The 19779-nt window shown below is 48.0% G+C and overlaps 1 protein-coding gene across 1 annotated transcript in view; it reads right to left on the bottom strand.

Moving 5' to 3' along the window:
• Positions 1-19779, bottom strand: part of grik4 (glutamate receptor, ionotropic, kainate 4) — a 254342-nt gene that overhangs the window by 116818 nt on the left and 117745 nt on the right. The window lies entirely within an intron of this gene.

The raw sequence follows: 19779 nt of genomic DNA on the forward strand, positions 1-19779 counted from the left end.
AAATAAGGATTATTAAATAGGTACTGGGTACATGTAAAAAACAGTGACCACTTTTACTCAAAATTAAAATAAGGATTATTAAATAGGTACTGGGTACATGTAAAAAACAGTGACCCTGACTCCTACCACTACAAAGCCCTGCAATGCGGAGCGGAGCAGAGAGAAGAGTGCCCACACCGCTGGTCATGACACTGAGCTCACTAACCAACACTAACACTGTCCCACATCATGACCACACTGAGGTACAATCAATCAGAACAAACCAAATTATAGCGCTTCAAAACCAAAACTACATCACCCAGTGGAACACACAAACACAAGCACAAAGCAAAATGCAGTGCTATCTGGCCCTAAAACGCCAGTAAAGTGTAGCAGACTACCTGCTCACAGTGACTGATGTTAAACACAGAACAACGCTGACAAACGACAGAATCAGTGAACGCAGCCTGGCCCAGCACACCGGCCAAAACCAGAAGTAATGGCAGAGAGAGCACAGCCTCTGGTACCAGTGCAGCAGTCACTGTGGACACAGAGCTGCACTTCCTCACTGAATGTTAAGCATTTGCCAAATATGCCAATTTTACTTTACAAAGTTTGAGCTGATCCACACAAACTTTAAGTATTTATCTAATACCAGCAAAGTACCCACCCTACTGGGAGAACATAAACAACACAGCACTTCCGCATATGAATGCACACAAACACACACACACACACACACACACATATGCACACACACGCACACACACTATATTGTTTGTAAACACTATGACTGATCTATTTCTTTCTTTTTCCTCTCCTCCTTATATGTTTTTCTTTCCTTTATATACTTATAAATACATTATGATATACATTTCACATCTTCACTTTCATGTTTATTATAATAGTTCTTACTTTCCTTGATGGCAACGGTTCATTCATGTTGTTTCACTATAATACTACTATAGCAATACTGTAACTGAATATGGCCATGCCAGTAAGGCATAGTGAACTGAATTAGGAGAGGTAGAGAGGGAGAGAGAGAGAGAGAGAGAGAGAGAGAGAGAGAGAGAGAGAGAGAGAGGGAGGGAGGGAGAGAGGGAGGGAGGGAGAGAGAGAGAGAGGGAGGGAGAGGGAGGGAGGGAGAGAGAGAGAGAGGGAGGGAGAGAGAGAGAGAAAGAGGGAGGGAGGGAGAGAGAGAGAGAGAGAGAGAGGGAGGGAGGGAGGGAGAGAGAGAGAGATGAGAGAGGGAGGGAGGGAGAGAGAGAGGGAGGGAGAGAGAGAGAGAGAGGGAGAGAGAGAGAGAGAGGGAGAGGAGAGAGAGAGAGAGAGAGGGAGGGAGGGAGAGAGAGAGAGAGAGAAAGAGGGAGGGAGGGAGAGAGAGAGAGAGAGAGGGAGGGAGGGAGGGAGGGAGAGAGAGAGAGAGAGAGAGGGAGGGAGAGAAAGAGAGAAAGAGGGAGGGAGGGAGAGAGAGAGAGAGAGAGGGAGGGAGGGAGGGAGAGAGAGAGAGAAAGAGGGAGGGAGGGAGAGAGAGAGAGAGAGGGAGGGAGGGAGAGAGAGAGAGAGGGAGGGAGGGAGAGAGAGAAGAGAGAGGGAGGGAGAGAGAGAGAGAGAGGGAGGGAGGGAGGGAGAGAGAGAGAGATAGAGAGAGAGAGAGAGGGAGGGAGAGAGAGAGAAGACAGAGTTGGAGACTTAGAGAATAATTAGGAAAGAATGGGGGAGAGATAGAGTAGAAGATGAAGGGAGAGTGGGAGAGAGTGAGAGTGGAAAAAGAGAAAGACAGAGAGAGAATGAGAGAGGGAGAGAATCCTCGTCTCCAGTGCAACATCTTTAGGGCAAGCAGGAGGTTAGCAGTGACTCAGGCGTCCTGTCTGAGCGGTGGTGGTTCAGCGGTCCAGTCGGAGGGGGCGGCTGGTCTCCCCACACACTGTCCGTCATGTGCTGCCGACACGCCGCTTGACCCGCACGGCGCTGGCGTAATCGCTCATCTGCAGGAGCCGGTCCTGCCGAACGCTCTCCGCCTCCCAGGACACGGCAGGTCTGGCTTCTGATGGACCGTCTTTGAAGGCGCACGGTTACGCTGCTCACAGTTTGGTCATTTCTTGTGTCTGGCCAGGCAAGTCTGGTTTGGTCTTTTCATAATGTCACATTAGCCACATTAGGCACTGGCTATTAGAAGATGGCCTGTTACAAATGTTTACCAGACGAGAGCCAATACATATAAATATAATATAAATCTAAAAGAATAATAACATCCACAATGCCAAATCCATAGTAAACCTCAGCAGTGGTGAACCCAGAGCCAGACAGTAGTGGTGAGCCAGAGCTAGACAGCAGTGGTGAGCCCAGAGTCAGACAGTAGTAGTGAGCCCAGAGTCAGACAGTAGTAGTGAGCCCAGAGTCAGACAGTAGTAATGAGCCCAGAGTCAGACAGCAGTGGTGAGCCCAGAGTCAGACAGCAGTGGTGAGCCCAGAGCCAGACAGTAGTAGTGAGCCCAGAGTCAGACAGCAGTGGTGAGCCCAGAGCCAGACAGTAGTAGTGAGCCCAGAGCCAGACAGCAGTGGTGAGCCCAGAGTCAGACAGTAGTAGTGAGCCCAGAGTCAGACAGCAGTGGTGAGCCCAGAGCCAGACAGTAGTAGTGAGCCCAGAGCCAGACAGCAGTGGTGAGCCCAGAGTCAGACAGCAGTGGTGAGCCCAGAGTCAGACAGTAGTAGTGAGCCCAGAGTCAGACAGTAGTAGTGAGCCCAGAGCCAGACAGTAGTAGTGAGCCCAGAGCCAAACAGCAGTGGTGAGCCCAGAGCCAGACAGTAGTAGTGAGCCCAGAGCCAGACAGCAGTGGTGAACCCAGAGCCAGACATTAGTAGTGAGCCCAGAGCCAGACAGCAGTGGTGAGCCCAGAACCAGACAGCAGTGGTGAGCCCAGAGTCAGACAGTAGTAGTGAGCCCAGAGCCAGACAGCAGTGGTGAGCCCAGAGTCAGACAGTAGTAGTGAGCCCAGAGCCAGACAGCAGTGGTGAGCCCAGAGCCAGACAGTAGTAGTGAGCCCAGAGCCAGACAGCAGTGGTGAGCCCAGAACCAGACAGCAGTGGTGAGCCCAGAGTCAGACAGTAGTAGTGAGCCCAGAGTCAGACAGCAGTGGTGAGCCCAGAGTCAGACAGTAGTAGTGAGCCCAGAGCCAGACAGTAGTAGTGAGCCCAGAGCTGTTGCACACTCTCTGGCTTGTGAGTAAACTGTGGTGCTGAGGTGTTACTCTACCACTCATCTTCTCACCTCAGAACGAGGACGAGGTTTAGACACAGGAATCAATGAATGTGCTGAAAAAAAACACACTCATTGAGAGAAGATTACAGAAGCATATAAAAAGAGTGAAAGAACCCATCAGGAATGCATAGGCCTTCTAGGAAACGTACTGGCAAACGGCTTCAACAGAACGGCATCGGAACGGTATTACTGAACAGAACAGCAAGACAAATAAAGCCGAGGTCCATTAACGATGGCCATAAGTATCCTGAGGTTTATTTAAAGGTAATAAATTACGATTTGCTGCAATGCTATATGTCAGGGTGAGTGTACTTAATCTTTGCAGAGCAATTAGTGTGGCTAGCCACATCTTAACTTTTTTAATGTGCTTTTGGGAGAAGGTAATTCAATTACAATATACACGAGTTAAATTAGGGCTAATGCACTTAGTAAGGGAAACATAGATTTGGGTCTCACTTATGAACCTAATTCACAGAGGAATAATTAAAACAATATTTTATGGTGGCGTCATATCTACAACCGTGCTCCATTCATTAATGACCACACCATGTAATATGTCTCCTCCTGTAGTTCCAGCGCTCATGTATTAATACCCCAGTGCTGACAAATATGCTCTAAAATGAATAACTCTGGCGGGGGAGGGGGCGGGGCTTGTAAAAGCACCTCCCCCTGGTGTGTTTGTCAGCGTCAACTCCGCCTGAAAGGCACACAGCGCATCAGTGGTGCGGGGCAAATTTCTTTCTGTGTCTCCCGCACAGGAGGGTCATTCTCCACCCGCGGGCCAGACACCCCACCCCGCTCACGTCTGAGAGGGCAGTGGGACAGAACACAGAAGCCCAGACACAAACACACACATCAAAGCAGCGTACTGGGGAAAAGACAAGGAACAACACAGCACTGGAGAGAATTCCTGAAGGGTGTGTGTGTGTGTGTGTGTGTGTGCGCGTGTATGTGAGTGTATGTGAGTGTGTGTGTATGTGAGTATGTGTGCGTGTGTGTGTGTGTGTGTGTGTGTGTGTGTGCGCGTGTATGTGAGTGTGTGTGTATGTGAGTATGTGTGTGTTTGTGTGTGTGTGTATGATAGTGTTTGTGTGTGTGTGTGTATGAGTGTGAGTGCGTGTACGTGAGTCTATCTGTGCGTGTGTGTGTGTGTGTGTGTGTGTATGTGAGTGTTTGTGTGTGTTTGTGTGTCTGTGTCTGTGAGTTGCCGTCATATCCGCTCACACTCAGCTGCTGGGGGGGGGGGGGGGGGTGTCGTTGGGATGCTACACCGTGGGACTCCACGCGGTCTGATGCCTCCTGACCACACCAGACGCAGGCCAGGACGGGAGATGTCTCCTTACACCCACACACACTCATGTTCACGCAGGTCTTTAAGTTTAATCGGTGTCAAGCTCCCTTTAACAGTTCCATCTGAATATGCCAGTTGAATTCAAGGTTTATAGCCGTGACGCAGTGATGCCTGCAGACCTCAGACTGTGTCTTCTACACAGCCTTCGTTTATGGGCATAACAAAACCCCCCCCCGCCACAGCACAGAACAGACTTGATCAATTATTAAGCAAAGTGAATGCAAAACAGTGTGAAGGTGCTAATGAAATTTTAAGGCGAGCATTGTGGAATGCAATTTTAAAATTATAGTGCATTACATTATGCACCATTAATTCCACCTGAGACAAAGACTGACACACCATCTCACACCTAATCAGACTCCGAGTTCTGACGTCTGATCAAACGGACGATTGCACCACCCATAACTGCTTTAACTGCTACATAATAGGGTTTCCCTTAATTGGTTAGATGTAAATTAACCATGAACTACGGCAAAGTAATGCCGGAATTGGGAGGCGATCACATTTCAGCCATGGGTGGCATAGCAGAGATGACACGGATGAAACCGAACAACGTGATTCATTCATCAGCTCGTGCGTGGTGACGGACACCTGTTAGCCAACATGAAAGAACAATATTGCTGTATGTCCAGACCTGGAGCTCAGTCCCCACATCACGCTCTCCTCCACCCAGTGATGGAGCACCAGGAGGAGGGAGAACACAGCAGTGCCATCTGCTGCCCGCTGAAGGGACGCCTGGAGGTGTTTACAGTAAAACGCAGCTAATCGAGCTCTCGTGCGGCGAGTGGGTGGAACCAAGATGGTGCCGGTGCCAAGGACCACACCCTTTAACCGCGATCCGAACGGCATGAGAAACGTGAAGCTGCTGAGACACCGGAGAACGTTACTGAAAGACTACGGGAGACATTACTGAGACATCATTACCGAGACACTAGGGGATGTTACTAAGACACTGGTCTGTCGGAGATATTGCTGGACTTTACTGAGACACATGCTGACCACAACAGAGCTTCTTTCCTTATATAACTACACTTACTGCACTAATATTTTTACAGTGTCTCTATAAAGGGGCTAATGTAGCCAAAAAACACCTTATAAATAAATGTGCAAATATGCAAATAAATACTCTGAATATGAACAGTGCTAATTGAGACCACGCAGAAGCATGGGTTTTCAGCTACATCCACAATTAATCACCCCACAAAGAACAGCAGAGGGGGTAATTAGGGGGGCAGGAAAGGCAGAAGCCCCTTCTGCACATCATCACATCGTCGTCAACCTTAGCCTCCTTAGCCCCACACGGAGCCCCACACGGAGCCCCACACGGAGCCCCACACGGAGCCCCGCCACCTGAACTCACCGCGCCCGTGCGAAAGACCACCAGTGCTTCGTGGATAACGACTTCTAAACGTCCTGAAGCGTTTCTGAAGCTCGCTCAGCTGTGTGGGTCCAGAGACTCGTACCTGTGGAACCTGCATGAACGCTCCAGTCATTAGTATTCTGCCATCCTCCAGGACCCCCTCAGCTGCAGGGAAAGCCAGGAGGATATTTTTAATGCTGATTAAAATTCATTTTACTAGCTTACTAAAATACAAAAGGAAACAAAAGCGGTTTCAAGGTTAGCAATATTGTCTAATGCTGTGTGTTCTAACACACCTGCTGTTTGCCAGTTGTACCTGCAGGCTAGAGAGTCTTATTCACAGCCTCATAAATAACAGCTATACTAACACGAGCAGAAATAAGCTAGGAACACTTCCAGAACCCTGACTGAGACGTTCTCTGAGCCCTACTGGCTATTTGGCCCATTTTAAAATGCAGATTCCTTATCTTTACTTAAAAAGAATAATTGGGCCACTAAATGAATGGCCTAATTACGGCTTTTAATTAGACTTCCATTAAGGCCAAGGAAGTACAAGTCTCGTGCAGTTCACGTGACGACATTAATTAGCAGAGCCTGTGAACCAGCAGTTAACTTTGAGGTGATGGGTCCAGGAGCATCAGAGCAGGTGGCGTATCTGTGTCTGTGACTGGGGCCTCATCGCCTTTCTTACACCCAAACGTCTGAAGTACTCACAGTGGTGAGATTCTGCAGCGATCAGGCGAAACCAGCTCTCGTGGTCACCAAGTAGATAAGATCAGCGGCGGAGAAACGTTCCTTTAATGTCTTTGATTGCATTATCCCATAGACAACCAGCAGATGTTGTGACTTCCACCTTCTTGAACCACGAAAGAGCATCAGGAGAGACATATCTTGAGCTGAAGGTGAGTTGTGGACCAATCCACACCAAGTCCTGAAAGGTCAGAGTAACACTGAGTCGATAGGCAGGAGACGCGGGACAAGCAACACCCAAGACATCGGCTCAAAGGCTCGATGTATCAGATCATAGGATCAAGGTATCGGATCAAAGGATTAAGGTAACGGATCAAACAGTTGATGCATCAAATCAAACGGTTGATGCATCGAATCAAACGGTCGAGGCATCAGATCAAAGGGTCGATATATCGGATCAAAGGGTCGATATATCGGATCAAAGGGTCAATATATCGGATCAAATGATCAAGGTATCGGATCAAAGGATCAAGGTATCGGATCAAAAAGTTTATGCATCGGATCAAACAGTTTATGCATCGAATCAAACGGTCGAAGCATCAGATCAAAGGATCCAATAATGGGATCAAAGGATCAAGGTATCTGATCAAAGGGTTGATCCATCTAATCAAAGGGTCGAGGTTTTGGATCAAAAAGTCCAGGTATCAAATCAAAGAGTCCAGGTATGAGATCAACAGAGAAACTAGAATCTTCCATGTCAAATTTTATTTACACCTTTTGCCATATAATTAATCAAAAGCACGTATATACTTCACATGAAATAAAGAGCCTTATAAATCATTAATGCCACATGCCTTGTCTTTAGCCTGTGGCAAACAAATAAATAAAAATAATGGAAAAAACATAACTGGGGCACTTATGACGAAGGGCTGTAATTATTATTACCTGTGAAACAATAGATCTTGTTTTTTAAAGAAATAAATAATGACAATGAAAAATTGAGTTTCTCTTCAATGATCATGGCTCAATGTTTGAGTTTCTGTGCTATGCACAGATAAATATGTGTTTGTGTGCTATGCACGGATGTGTATGTGTATATGTGTGTGTTTACATGAGTTTGCATGTCTGTATACATGTAAAGCTTGTGATGATGTGTGCGTGTGTCAGTGAGTGTGCGGGTGTGTGTGTGTGTGTTTGCATGTCTTTATACATATGTGGGTGTGTAAAGCTTGTGATGATTGCAGTAGTGTGCGCATGTGAATGTGTGTGTGTGTGTGTGTGTGTGTGTGTGTGTGTGTGTGTGTGCGTGCGTGCGTGTGACTGTGTGTGTGCGTGTGAGTGTGTGTGGAGGGGGGAGGGGCATGGGTGCATGCTAAGGGAAGCCATTAGAAGCTGGGGAATAATAATGTCATTAATGGAGGCGATTGCTCACCGGCTCTGCCACTAGAGAGCTGCCCCACACACGCGCGTGTGCGGAGGATAATTGTTTACATCCCTGGCTCCTGCTTTAATTCCCGCTTTGCAAACTTTATCACCTGGCGTCTGCAGCCCCGCGCAGCACGGACACACACACACACACACACACACACACACACACACACACACACACACACACACACACACACACACACACACACACACACACACACACACACACACACACACACACACACCACAGCAGACTCTACATCATCCCGCCCTCCTCTCTCACAGCACCAGCACATCCCTGTTAACCACCTGCCTGTGGAGAGACGCAGAAGAAGTTCACCAGTCCAGTCCAGTCCAGTCCAGTCCAGTCCAGTCCAGTCAGTGCCTCTCTGATATATAATAGGCATCTGGTTAAGAGCACATGTATATGCATGCATGTACCCACACCTACACACACCTGTCTCCCCAACCACACACCCACACCCTGCCCCCCAATCACACACCCACGCCCTGCCCCCCAAACACACACCCACGCCCTGCTCCCCAACCACACAGCCACGCCCTGCCCCCCCCCCCCAACCACACACCCACGCCCTGCTCCCCAACCACACACCCAGCCCACCGTCCACACACCCACACACAGAGGAAGAGTGTGTGCTTGAGATGAATAGACTCAGCAGTAAACAGATCCTTACCTCTGCTATCTTACCCCTTTTTAAGCACTGAAAGCATTCAGACCATGTCAGACGGCCACATACAGAGACCAACGTGGGAATCAGATGTCTTTCACTTCACTGTCTTCACCTTATCGCTAGTAAACAGTGAGCTAAGCACACGACTGCTTACCACAGCAGCGAGTGCATCACGCACTAGACTCCATCACAGCGGAGAAAACACACACACATTCTTTTCTTCATGTGGAGAGCATGATGGAGAATTGCAGTTGACTAAATTCAATTGGTTTCACTTCCATCTGGGTTCTGCTTGCTGTAATGGTCTCCCCCGAGCCTCGTTGGGGACCTGGGGATTTCTTATTCCCTCTGCCACCTCAAACAGAGACGCCGCCACGCCATGAAAACAAACCCATGCTGCACCATTACGAGGAAGACGACGGTGTTTAGCGCAACGTTCTTCCCCGTCCCAGACACGCGCACACACACACACGTGCGCACACACGCTCACACATTCAAGCTGAGCCCAAAACCACAGTGGAGCGGTGTAGAAATGGTGCATGGCTGTATTTACAGTGGGATGAGGCGGAGACTCCACCTCACGCTGGGACGGAGAAGAGAGGTGGAGAACAAACAAGACATGAACCTTTGAGCAGGACATGACCAGCAGCAGGAGCCCAGACACACGGCAACATCTACAACACGCTCACGGCAAATAAGGCAGCAGTCACAGCAGCAGGGTGGTCACCTGCTCAGCATGCACTGCAGGTTTAGTACAGATGACACTGCAGGTACAGTACAGATGACACTGCAGGTACAGTGCAGATGACACTGCAGGTACAGTACAGATGACACTGCAGGTACAGTACAGATGACACTGCAGGTACAGTGCAGATGACACTGCAGGTACAGTGTAGATGACACTGCAAGTAAAGTGCAGATGACACTGCAGGTACAGTGCAGATGACACTGCAGGTACAGTGCAGATGACACTGCAGGTACAGTGTAGATGACACTGCAAGTAAAGTGCAGATGACACTGCAGGTACAGTGCAGATGACACTGCAGGTACAGTGCAGATGACACTGCAGGTACAGTGCAGATGACACTGCAGGTACAGTGCAGATGACACTGCAGGTACAGTGCAGATGACACTGCAGGTACAGTACAGATGACACTGCAGGTACAGTGCAGATGACACTGCAGGTATGCAGTGCAGGTATAGTGCAGATGACACTGTATGCACTGCAGGTACAGTGCAGATGACACTGCAGGTATGCAGTGCAGGTATAGTGCAGATGACACTGTATGCACTGCAGGTACAGTGCAGATGACACTGCAGGTACAGTGCAGATGACACTGCAGGTATGCAGTGCAGGTATAGTGCAGATGACACTGTATGCACTGCAGGTACAGTGCAGATGACACTGCATGCACTATGGGGATATTTGCCCCAGACGTTATACATCAACTCTTTTATTCCTTTCATATGAGATTTATTATAGTTCACATGTGGTTTCTGTTGTTGGTGACAGACCTAAATTTGTCTCGTACTGTATTTGGGGGAGAGAACATAATGCAGTGGAGAGCTGCATTACTACAGTGTAACATTCACGCTCAGATCTGATGATGATGATGATGACGATGAAGACCTGTGTGCTTCTTCCATTTAGGGCTGTTGGAGATCTTACGACTGCACGAGCACGATTCTCAAAACCATTCATTTTGCCAAAACACTACACCCAATTCTCACACAAACACACACACACACACACACACACACACACACACACACACACACACACACACACACACACACACACACACACACACACACACACACACACACACACACACACAATTGGCAGAACATCCCAGGGACTTCATTCAAATCTATACAATAACTCATAAAAACCCATTTTTATGGGTGCACACAGGGTTGATATGACCTGATGGTGTTTGAATCATACGTGCTATTCCACATGTAAAACACTTCACATTCTGCTTCACTAATTATACAGCCTGGGTTCCATTTGTTTGGAGATATTGTAACAGTACATGAATATATTAACCAAAAAACACACCACAGACCACAGATGAGAAATATGCTTCTCTCCTTCACATTGTAAAATCAGTCAATACATCTATGCAATCTAAAGGTTTGGTCATGTTCTAAAAAGAAAACAGGACAGAAATGCAGCAAAAACAGTAGCACGAATAAAAGCCCCTAGTCAAAAGTGGATCTGTCCACACCACAGACCGTGTCCTGTCTTGCAAGACAGTGAGCGAGGAGTCTTCATGAAGGGAGCATCCATTTTTGCTCAGTCTGGACACACGTCCCCCCCCCCTCATGACCTGGGCGAGAGGTATGTTCAACAGTGCTGGAGCTGCTAAACCCACTGCTTTGCCAGAACCAGAACTCCTCAGTGGCCTTTAAAAAGGGTGAGTATTGTGGTACTGGACCAGAAACTGTTGATGCTGGTGAAACCATGTTGGATATGTGCGAACCAGTGGAATGTCACACATACGGCGTCATGAAGATGTATGTAAATGTAAATGGGTTTATATCAGCAGACGTTTGCTAAGCTCACTGAAATAAGGCGCCATGGCCTGCTACTGTATAAATGTACAAAGGTTCTGAGTGCATTGCACTGAAGTTTACATTAATCACCTCCAAATATTCATGCTGCAGGTGTTGTTCTATGTCAGTATTTCTCGTTAGAGCTGTTGCATTTGCACAGAATGTTTTTCTTTTTTAAGTTTTTTTTTTTTACGGTTGCTTACAGACTAAAATAACTCTTGAACTTGTGAAACTTGACATTCAAGAAGCAAAACCTCAACCCACAACTACAAACCTAGAACTACATACCACATTCTCAGCCTCACACGTTTAGCAAAACAGTACTTGCGGAACTAGTAAGCCCATGTCTGCACATTAGACACACAAACCTAACAAGGTGTTCATTCTTTACCATTTCACCACACTGCCACAACCGCCCACCTGTGAACCAACGATCAAACACAGCTGTCGAACACACAGACACCTGGGTGATTAACTGTGAGCTCACCAATCAGCGAGTTATTATTATTATTCGTTAAGCACTATAAACCTGCAACAGATGAGTTAACCGTCTGCATGTAAAAGTCCTGCAGTATTTAGGGAAGGGAGTTTACACACGTTTCCGTAAGGTCTATACGTTGTCCTGTGGTGTTTGTGGTGTCCTGTGGTGTTTGAGGCGTCCTGTGGCAGTGCCTAGAAATGGCAGGTTTTTTTTTGCAACCATAAAAACTAGAATCATTAGGGGACAAGGGCACAGCGGCTGCCTGAACACTCCACCCCTCTCAGCAAAGGAGAGCATCCCCGCTAACACGTATTTAACATGCGCTTAACGTAACGGTCAGGTCTCGGAGGCCGCCGCCCACACCACCCCCCCTACAGAGCTCCTCCCCTTTCTAGCTCACCGCGAGGACACACCGCATATTAGTCTGAGACAGATGTTCACGCTAATGGCGCTCAGGTGGTGGAAGTACCTCAATTGATCCAGCGACTGGACATGGCGGTTTGGGAGTTGATGCTCGCATCGATCCGTGGACGCGGCAGAGTGATTAAAGGGGGAACCGTTAGCAGGGAACCGTTAGCCGGGAAACGTTAGCCGGCAACATTCGCCACCCTGAGGGGCCGGGGGAGAGGACAGGTGTGTAGTAACGAGACAGGTGTCTTGCGCACGCCTTGCCCACGTTAACGGCCAAACCACTTTGGCCTGCGATGGCTATGCTCGAGCGTGTGGCTCGAGACCGTGGCTAACGGTTCGACCCTGGTATTTCAGGCATGAATAACAACGCGTTGACCCAAAGAAAACATCTAACAGCAGATGCTCCTCTTCACTGTACCCCGGGGAACAGGCGAGGAACCGTGTGAGAACATGCCCAGGGTGAGGGGCGCGGAGGTGGGGGTGAGTGGAACGGCCTCCACCTCCACCACCACCCACCACCGCCCTGGCAGGCTGGGGCAGGACCTAAACTGTGAGCGGCCGGGAAGGCAACAGATCAGCTGCATTTAAACAGTCACTTCACAGCCCAGCACCGCTGTACCTGGCCACCTGCGGACAACCATTCGTCTTGACAAGCGAGAAAATAGCTTTGCTTCTCTGTGTTTCTCACCTTCTCTCTCTTTTTCTCCTCTTCAATAATGAAAGTGGTCTAGTCGGGCAAGTAGCAGGCAGCTGAGGGACAGTTCTAAACTACACTGTCGACTCCTAAAATTCACCTCTCTACGTCCACGGCGGCCTGGATGGTTGATGTTGTTTTAATGCCACTGACAGGGGGAGGATCTGCGTGATTCTTTTTTCAATGCACTTCACCACAGAATGAAACACTGCTGAGAAACGCCAGCGTTCCCCACGAAGGAGGATGAGACGCCTGGTGTGTCCCTGAGCAGGGGTGTAGCAGGGGTGTGACGGGGTGTAGCAGGGGTGTGAGGGGGTGTAGCAGGGGTGTAGCAGGGGTGTGACGGGGTGTAGCAGAGATGTAGCAGGGGTGTGACGGGGTGTAGCAGAGGTGTAGCAGGGGTGTGACGGGATGTAGCAGGGGTGTGACGGGGTGTAGCAGAGATGTAGCAGGGGTGTGAGGGGGTGTAGCAGGGGTGTGACGGGGTGTAGCAGAGATGTAGCAGGGGTGTGACGGGGTGTAGCAGAGGTGTAGCAGGGGTGTGACGGGATGTAGCAGGGGTGTGACGGGGTGTAGCAGAGATGTAGCAGGGGTGTGACGGGGTGTAGCAGAGGTGTAGCAGGGGTGTGACGGGATGTAGCAGGGGTGTGACGGGGTGTAGCAGAGATGTAGCAGGGGTGTGACGGGGTGTAGCAGAGATGTAGCAGGGGTGTGACGGGGTGTAGCAGGGGTGTAGCAGAGGTGTGAGGGGGTGTAGCGGAGGTGTGGCAGGGGTGTGACGGGGGTGTAACCAACAAGTTTCTGCACATGATGTTTGGAACTACGAAGAGCCTTCTCAGAGTTCCCTAAACATGTTTGTGACAATGTTACAATGAGTTACAACGTTCTTTATGAAGTCAAGGGCTGTGTTCGAAATAGTCTACTACATACTACTGGCATACTGATCGAGCCCCAAATCAGTATGTCGTATGCAGTATGTGACCAAAATGAAAATTTCCAGTACTCAAAACATACCCGGATGACTTACTACTTCCGCAAAATATTCCAGTACGCGAACAGAGCTATCTTCGTGGTGTACTGCATCCCATCATGCAACGCTACGTTCACGTGACCCCGTAGTGTGCTTTGCTTTTGTCGCATACTGGAAACTGTACTGCATACTACTACGAGGACCAGTATGCAGTATCCAGTATATACCGAGTCCAGTATGCAGTATCCAGTATGTAGTAATCTATTTCGAACACAGCCAAGGACTCTTGAGTTGATTCCAAAACTTATTTTCACTTCACAAACGTTTAGCACAAGGTACAGCTGCAGATATCAAACTAGGGTAGTTTTTAGGTTTTGGTGAAAGTACAAAGGTTTATTCCGGTAGTTTCTACAGAAGCAAGACGTGAGCACATTCAGGAAAAACCCAGCATCAAATCTGTTTAAACCCACGTGAATAACACAACTGCACATATTCCAAACACTCGAGATTTTCTTTGACTCTGTACATATGAATTTATGGAAAGTGTCTCATGAAGCAGCGCCATGCAGGCGTGACACCTTCGCTGGTTTAACCAACGATGAAACTGACGACGTGTTCTCACCAAGGTTTCCAACACATTTACACTTCCAACACATTTACAGAAGGAAGTGTTACTATTAGTGGTTTAACCAGGGGCCTCACGCCTCTCTCGGACGGTGGGAGGTGGCATAAACAATGTGGAGTGCACACAGCTCTTTCAAAAGGGACAAAAGTATTTGGATGAGAAAATATCTTTATATTCCAAATGAGTACATGTGCATCATCATAGAAGGGAAAACGTGCACCACCTGATCCTTTACTACATCAAAGCTTAAACGTTTGCATTTCAAACCATATATTTACATTTTAAAAATCGGATTTATGAACACAGTGTCATCTTTCATAGACCCTTATTCTCACAGCACTCACAGCCTAACACAGCCTAACACAACCTAACAAAGTCTGTGCACGTCAATGCGTGCAACTCTGTCATTACCGAAGCCCAAAGTCCCATGGAGGCATCTGAAAGATTAGCCACACTGCTGCGAGGTGGCCAGACCGGACCCGTGGGTCACGACCCACGACGCCAGCCCACAGCCTCCAGAGTGTTCCAGGGAGGGAGGGGCTTCTGAAGGGGCGTCGCTGGCCAACCGAGGTCACGCCTCCCTGGAGCTGCGATTCAACGGAAGCTGTGAGAAAAGGAGCCACTGCATCAAACAGGCTTTCGGCGTCTTTAAAATCGGCTTTGCATGCCTCACTGTGGGACTGTTAAGCTCCCTGTTGCCTGGGCAGTGCGTCACGATGTGGCGGTGGGCTGGGACGAGCCCAGTGTGTCACGGTGTGGCGGTGGACTGGGACGAGCCCAGTGCGTCACGCCCACAAGGAGCTGCACAGCTGCTGGTCATCAGCACACGGACCCAACACTTACGGCATTACAGGCGATGCATTCTGTTTAGCAATCATTTAAATAATCATTTAAATAATTCTGAATTTCTCAGCTTGGCTAGCGGCTTGTTTTTCTGTCTGTCTCTCTAGTTCATGCTTGCATGTGTGCATGCGTGTGTGTGTATGTGTGTGTGTGTGTGTGTTGTGGGTGTATGGTGGAAGGGGCAGGGGTCTATAACATTTGAGAAGATGCAGTGTTTAGATAAGATGTGATAAATCTGCAAAAGTTTCCCCTGTGAGTCAGTTATAGTGACAGTCAGCTCATCGTTAACTTCTCTGAATACATTTTGAACATACCAATCAAAGACTGTAGTGATTAATGCTCCCTCTTCATGAGTATGGTACCTCAGCGTGTTTAATCAAGCACCGTAGCATTTAATTCAAACAAGTCATGAAGTCCACTAAACATGGTGAAGTATAGGACTACATATGGAATGTTAACATATCTAAGCATAAATGCGCTTTAGTTGCAAAAATCTTAAACCTCAAGTAGCTGTGTCTTTGGCAGGTTTAAGACAAACCTCAGTTAACCCTCAGTTACTGTGACATCTACTGGCAGAAGTGTGACGCTGAAATGACAAAGTATTTGGGTTCAACTTGACCTTCAAATTGAGAGGTTTAAACTGCTGCTTTCAAGGACATAGCAATGGAGTTTAAGAACCCATGTGACTCACTCGGGTTTAAACTTGTGCTAAATTCTAAACCACAGCTAAGCGGTCGACAATTTCCCCATCGTGTTGAACAAGTCCGATCCCAAATCTACTGTTTATTGTAAAACGAGAGTTATTTAACCAGCTGCAAACATTAGACATGGTTCTGTATCTGTAACTTGTAGCGAGCGTTGTTGTGCCAACCATTATGAAGGAAGATTCTGGGGAAATGTATTTGCTGGAAGGTCCATCAGCCCTTCCTCACGGCATCAAAGAGACGTTGACAGCTAAGCTCCTGTCTGAAGGAGATGTAGAGCAATCTGAGCTTGGACGTCAGATCCCTCACTTGAGCTCACTGCCGGAGGCGACCCCAACTTCCCTGTCTACCGGCTGCTCCTGGCCGGAGACACGAGCCTCCAGTCAGTCCTGTCTTCACACAAGCGCGGGACGTTACATCGCGCGGGACGTTACTGGCGTAGGGGCTGCAGAGGCAGGGAAGCACGGCTAACTCATTCCTTCTCCATCGTAGCAGGATGAGAAACTGGACAGGTCCACTTCCTCTTCCAATTTATTTAAGACCCCAAAGGTCTGGTGTCATTTTGGGAGTTAAACCAGGTGTGGCGTTTAGCTGGGCCTGAACATATCTGTCTGATATGAGCTCAAGGTGCAATATCTGCCTTCTCTGACCAGCTATGCAAAAATTGAGTTTTATGTCGCTGGGAGGAGTGAAATGTGATTGCAGATATGCCAGTTCCTTTATTTTCCATCACAGCAGGAACAGGGGAGTGGGCTGGATAAAACAAACAGGACCAGGATATGCAGGACGACCTCAGGACACCGAGATGTGGAGAAGCAACCAGAGGTCTCGTGGCACAGCAGACGAGTGACATGCAGCCCTGGAGGAGAGTGTCTGTGGGACTTAGGGAGCAGGAACACGCGAGGAACAGGACAATCAGGAGAATCAGGAGATGATGAACAGTTGCGGTGTGTGTCTGGTGGCATGATGCCCCTAAGGCGGGGTGGGTGCCAGACTGGGGCAGGCTGCACAATCAAACTATACCATTGGACAAAACCTTTGAAGAGCAACACATTCTCTTAGGCTCGTTTAGGTTCTGAATTTACACATATAGTGTCAAAAGGCAAAATGTGTCCTCACTAGTTAATGCACTACACTACCTTTAAGGAGTGTGATCTAGCTGTAGTGCCATCTACAACAGTGTCATTGGTTCTGTGAGCAATTTACGCTTATGGTGACCTCTGATACATCACAATACACCTCATACACCTCTGATACACCACAATACACCTGATACACCTCTGATACACCACAATACACCTCATACACCTCTGATAGGATCATGAGAACAGCTACAGCCGAAGAGAGGAACCTGGTCAGACCCTGGATACGGGCGTGAGGGACGGCTGCTTAAACACTACCAACTAAACCTAACCCTAACACTACCCACTAACCCTAACCCTAACAGTACCTACTAACCCTAACACTACCCACTAAACCTAACACTACCCACCAACACTAACCCTAAAACTACCCACTAACCCTAACACTACCCACTAACCCTAACACTACCCACTATCACTGCCCACTAACCCCAACACTACCCACTAACCCTAACACTACCCACTCTCACTGCCCACTAACCCCAACACTACCCACTAACCCTAGCCCTAACACTACCCACTAACCCCAACACTACCCACTAACCCTAGCCCTAACACTACCCACTAACCCCAACACTACCCACTAACCCTAGCCCTAACACTACCCACTAACCCTAACACTACCCACTATCACTGCCCACTAACCCCAACACTACCCACTAACCCCAACACTAACACTACCCACTAACCCTAATCCCAACACTACCCACTAACCCTAACACTACCCACTAACCCTAACCCTAGCACTACCCACTAACCCTAACACTAACACCAGTACGATGTCGGAACACAAACAGCAGCATGAGACACGGAGTCACTGAGGCCAACAATGTCACCGGATCGCACACATGGAACATGGAACGCTTAGGTGCACAAATGTCAAAATAACAAGCCAATTCGTTTATATAAATTACTTTCAAATGATTTACATGTGTTTTATAAGTGTTTTAAGAGCAGAATCGTTTCTTATCTTATTAGTTGTTTAGTATATAACTTGGGACTCAACCACACTCACACCTGCCCCAATAACATCTCCACTGCCTCTGCCTTCATTTGGGACTCAACCACATCACACCTGCCCCAATAACATCTCCACTGTGCTGCCTTCATTTGGGACTCAACCACATCACACCTGCCCCAATAACATCTTCACTGTGCTGCCTTCATTTGGGACTCAACCACACTCACACCTGCCCCAATAACATCTTCACTGTGCTGCCTTCATTTGGGACTCAACCACACTCACACCTGCCCCAATACCATCTCCACTGCTGCTGTCTTCATTTAGGGCTCAACCACACTCGCACCTGCCCCAATAACATCTCCACTGTGCTGATTCATTTGGGACTCAACCACACTCACACCTGCCCCAATAACATCTCCACTGTGCTGATTCATTTGGGACTCAACCACACTCACACCTGCCCCAATAAAATCTCCACTGTGCTGCCTTCATTTGGGACTCAACCACACTCACACCTGCCCCAATAACATCTCCACTGTGCTGATTCATTTGGGACTCAACCACACTCACACCTGCCCCAATAACATCTCCACTGTGCTGATTCATTTGGGACTTAACCACACTCACACCTGCCCCAATAACATCTCCACTGTGCTGATTCATTTGGGTTCAACCACACTCACACCTGCTCCAATAACATCTCCACTGTGCTGCCTTCATTTGGGACTCAACCACACTCGCACCTGCCCCAATAACATCTCCACTGTGCTGATTCATTTGGGACTCAACCACACTCACACCTGCCCCAATAACATCTCCACTGTGCTGCCTTCATTTGGGACTCAACCACACTCACACCTGCCCCAATAACATTTCCACTGCTGCTGTCTTCATTTGGGACTCAACCACACTCACACCTGCCCCAATAACATCTCCACTGTGCTGATTCATTTGGGACTCAACCACACTCACACCTGCCCCAATAACATCTCCACTGTGCTGATTCATTTGGGACTCAACCACACTCACACCTGCCCCAATAACATCTCCACTGTGCTGCCTTCATTTGGGACTCAACCACACTCACACCTGCCCCAATAACATTTCCACTGCTGCTGTCTTCATTTGGGACTCAACCACACTCACACCTGCCCCAATAACATCTCCACTGTGCTGATTCATTTGGGACTCAACCACACTCACACCTGCCCCAATAACATCTCCACTGTGCTGATTCATTTGGGACTCAACCACACTCACACCTGCCCCAATAACATCTCCACTGCCTCTGCCTTCATTTGCCTCAAGTCTCGGTTGTTTAGTAGTACAATCAGATGCTTTTTTTGTAAAAAGGGAAAGCAAGTTTGACTGTCTTTTCGACATATTGATCGCTGTTATTTTGACAAATTGGCACCTTTGAAATCTACGTAACACAAAATATTTCCATTTCTATTTAAAATATCAACCATTTCTATTTTTTATTGTAAAATGTAATAAATCATTTTATTTTTTTATTAATGACCCACATAAACCGTAAAACTGATTTGCAATTTATTTGTGTTGTTTTATTATATTTTTGTGTATAATAATAAAAATGCCCATGACTTTGGACTAGGGCCGTGTG

This window comes from Brachyhypopomus gauderio, chromosome 16, assembly GCF_052324685.1.
Source record: "Brachyhypopomus gauderio isolate BG-103 chromosome 16, BGAUD_0.2, whole genome shotgun sequence".
In the NCBI taxonomy this organism is placed as follows: domain Eukaryota; kingdom Metazoa; phylum Chordata; class Actinopteri; order Gymnotiformes; family Hypopomidae; genus Brachyhypopomus; species Brachyhypopomus gauderio.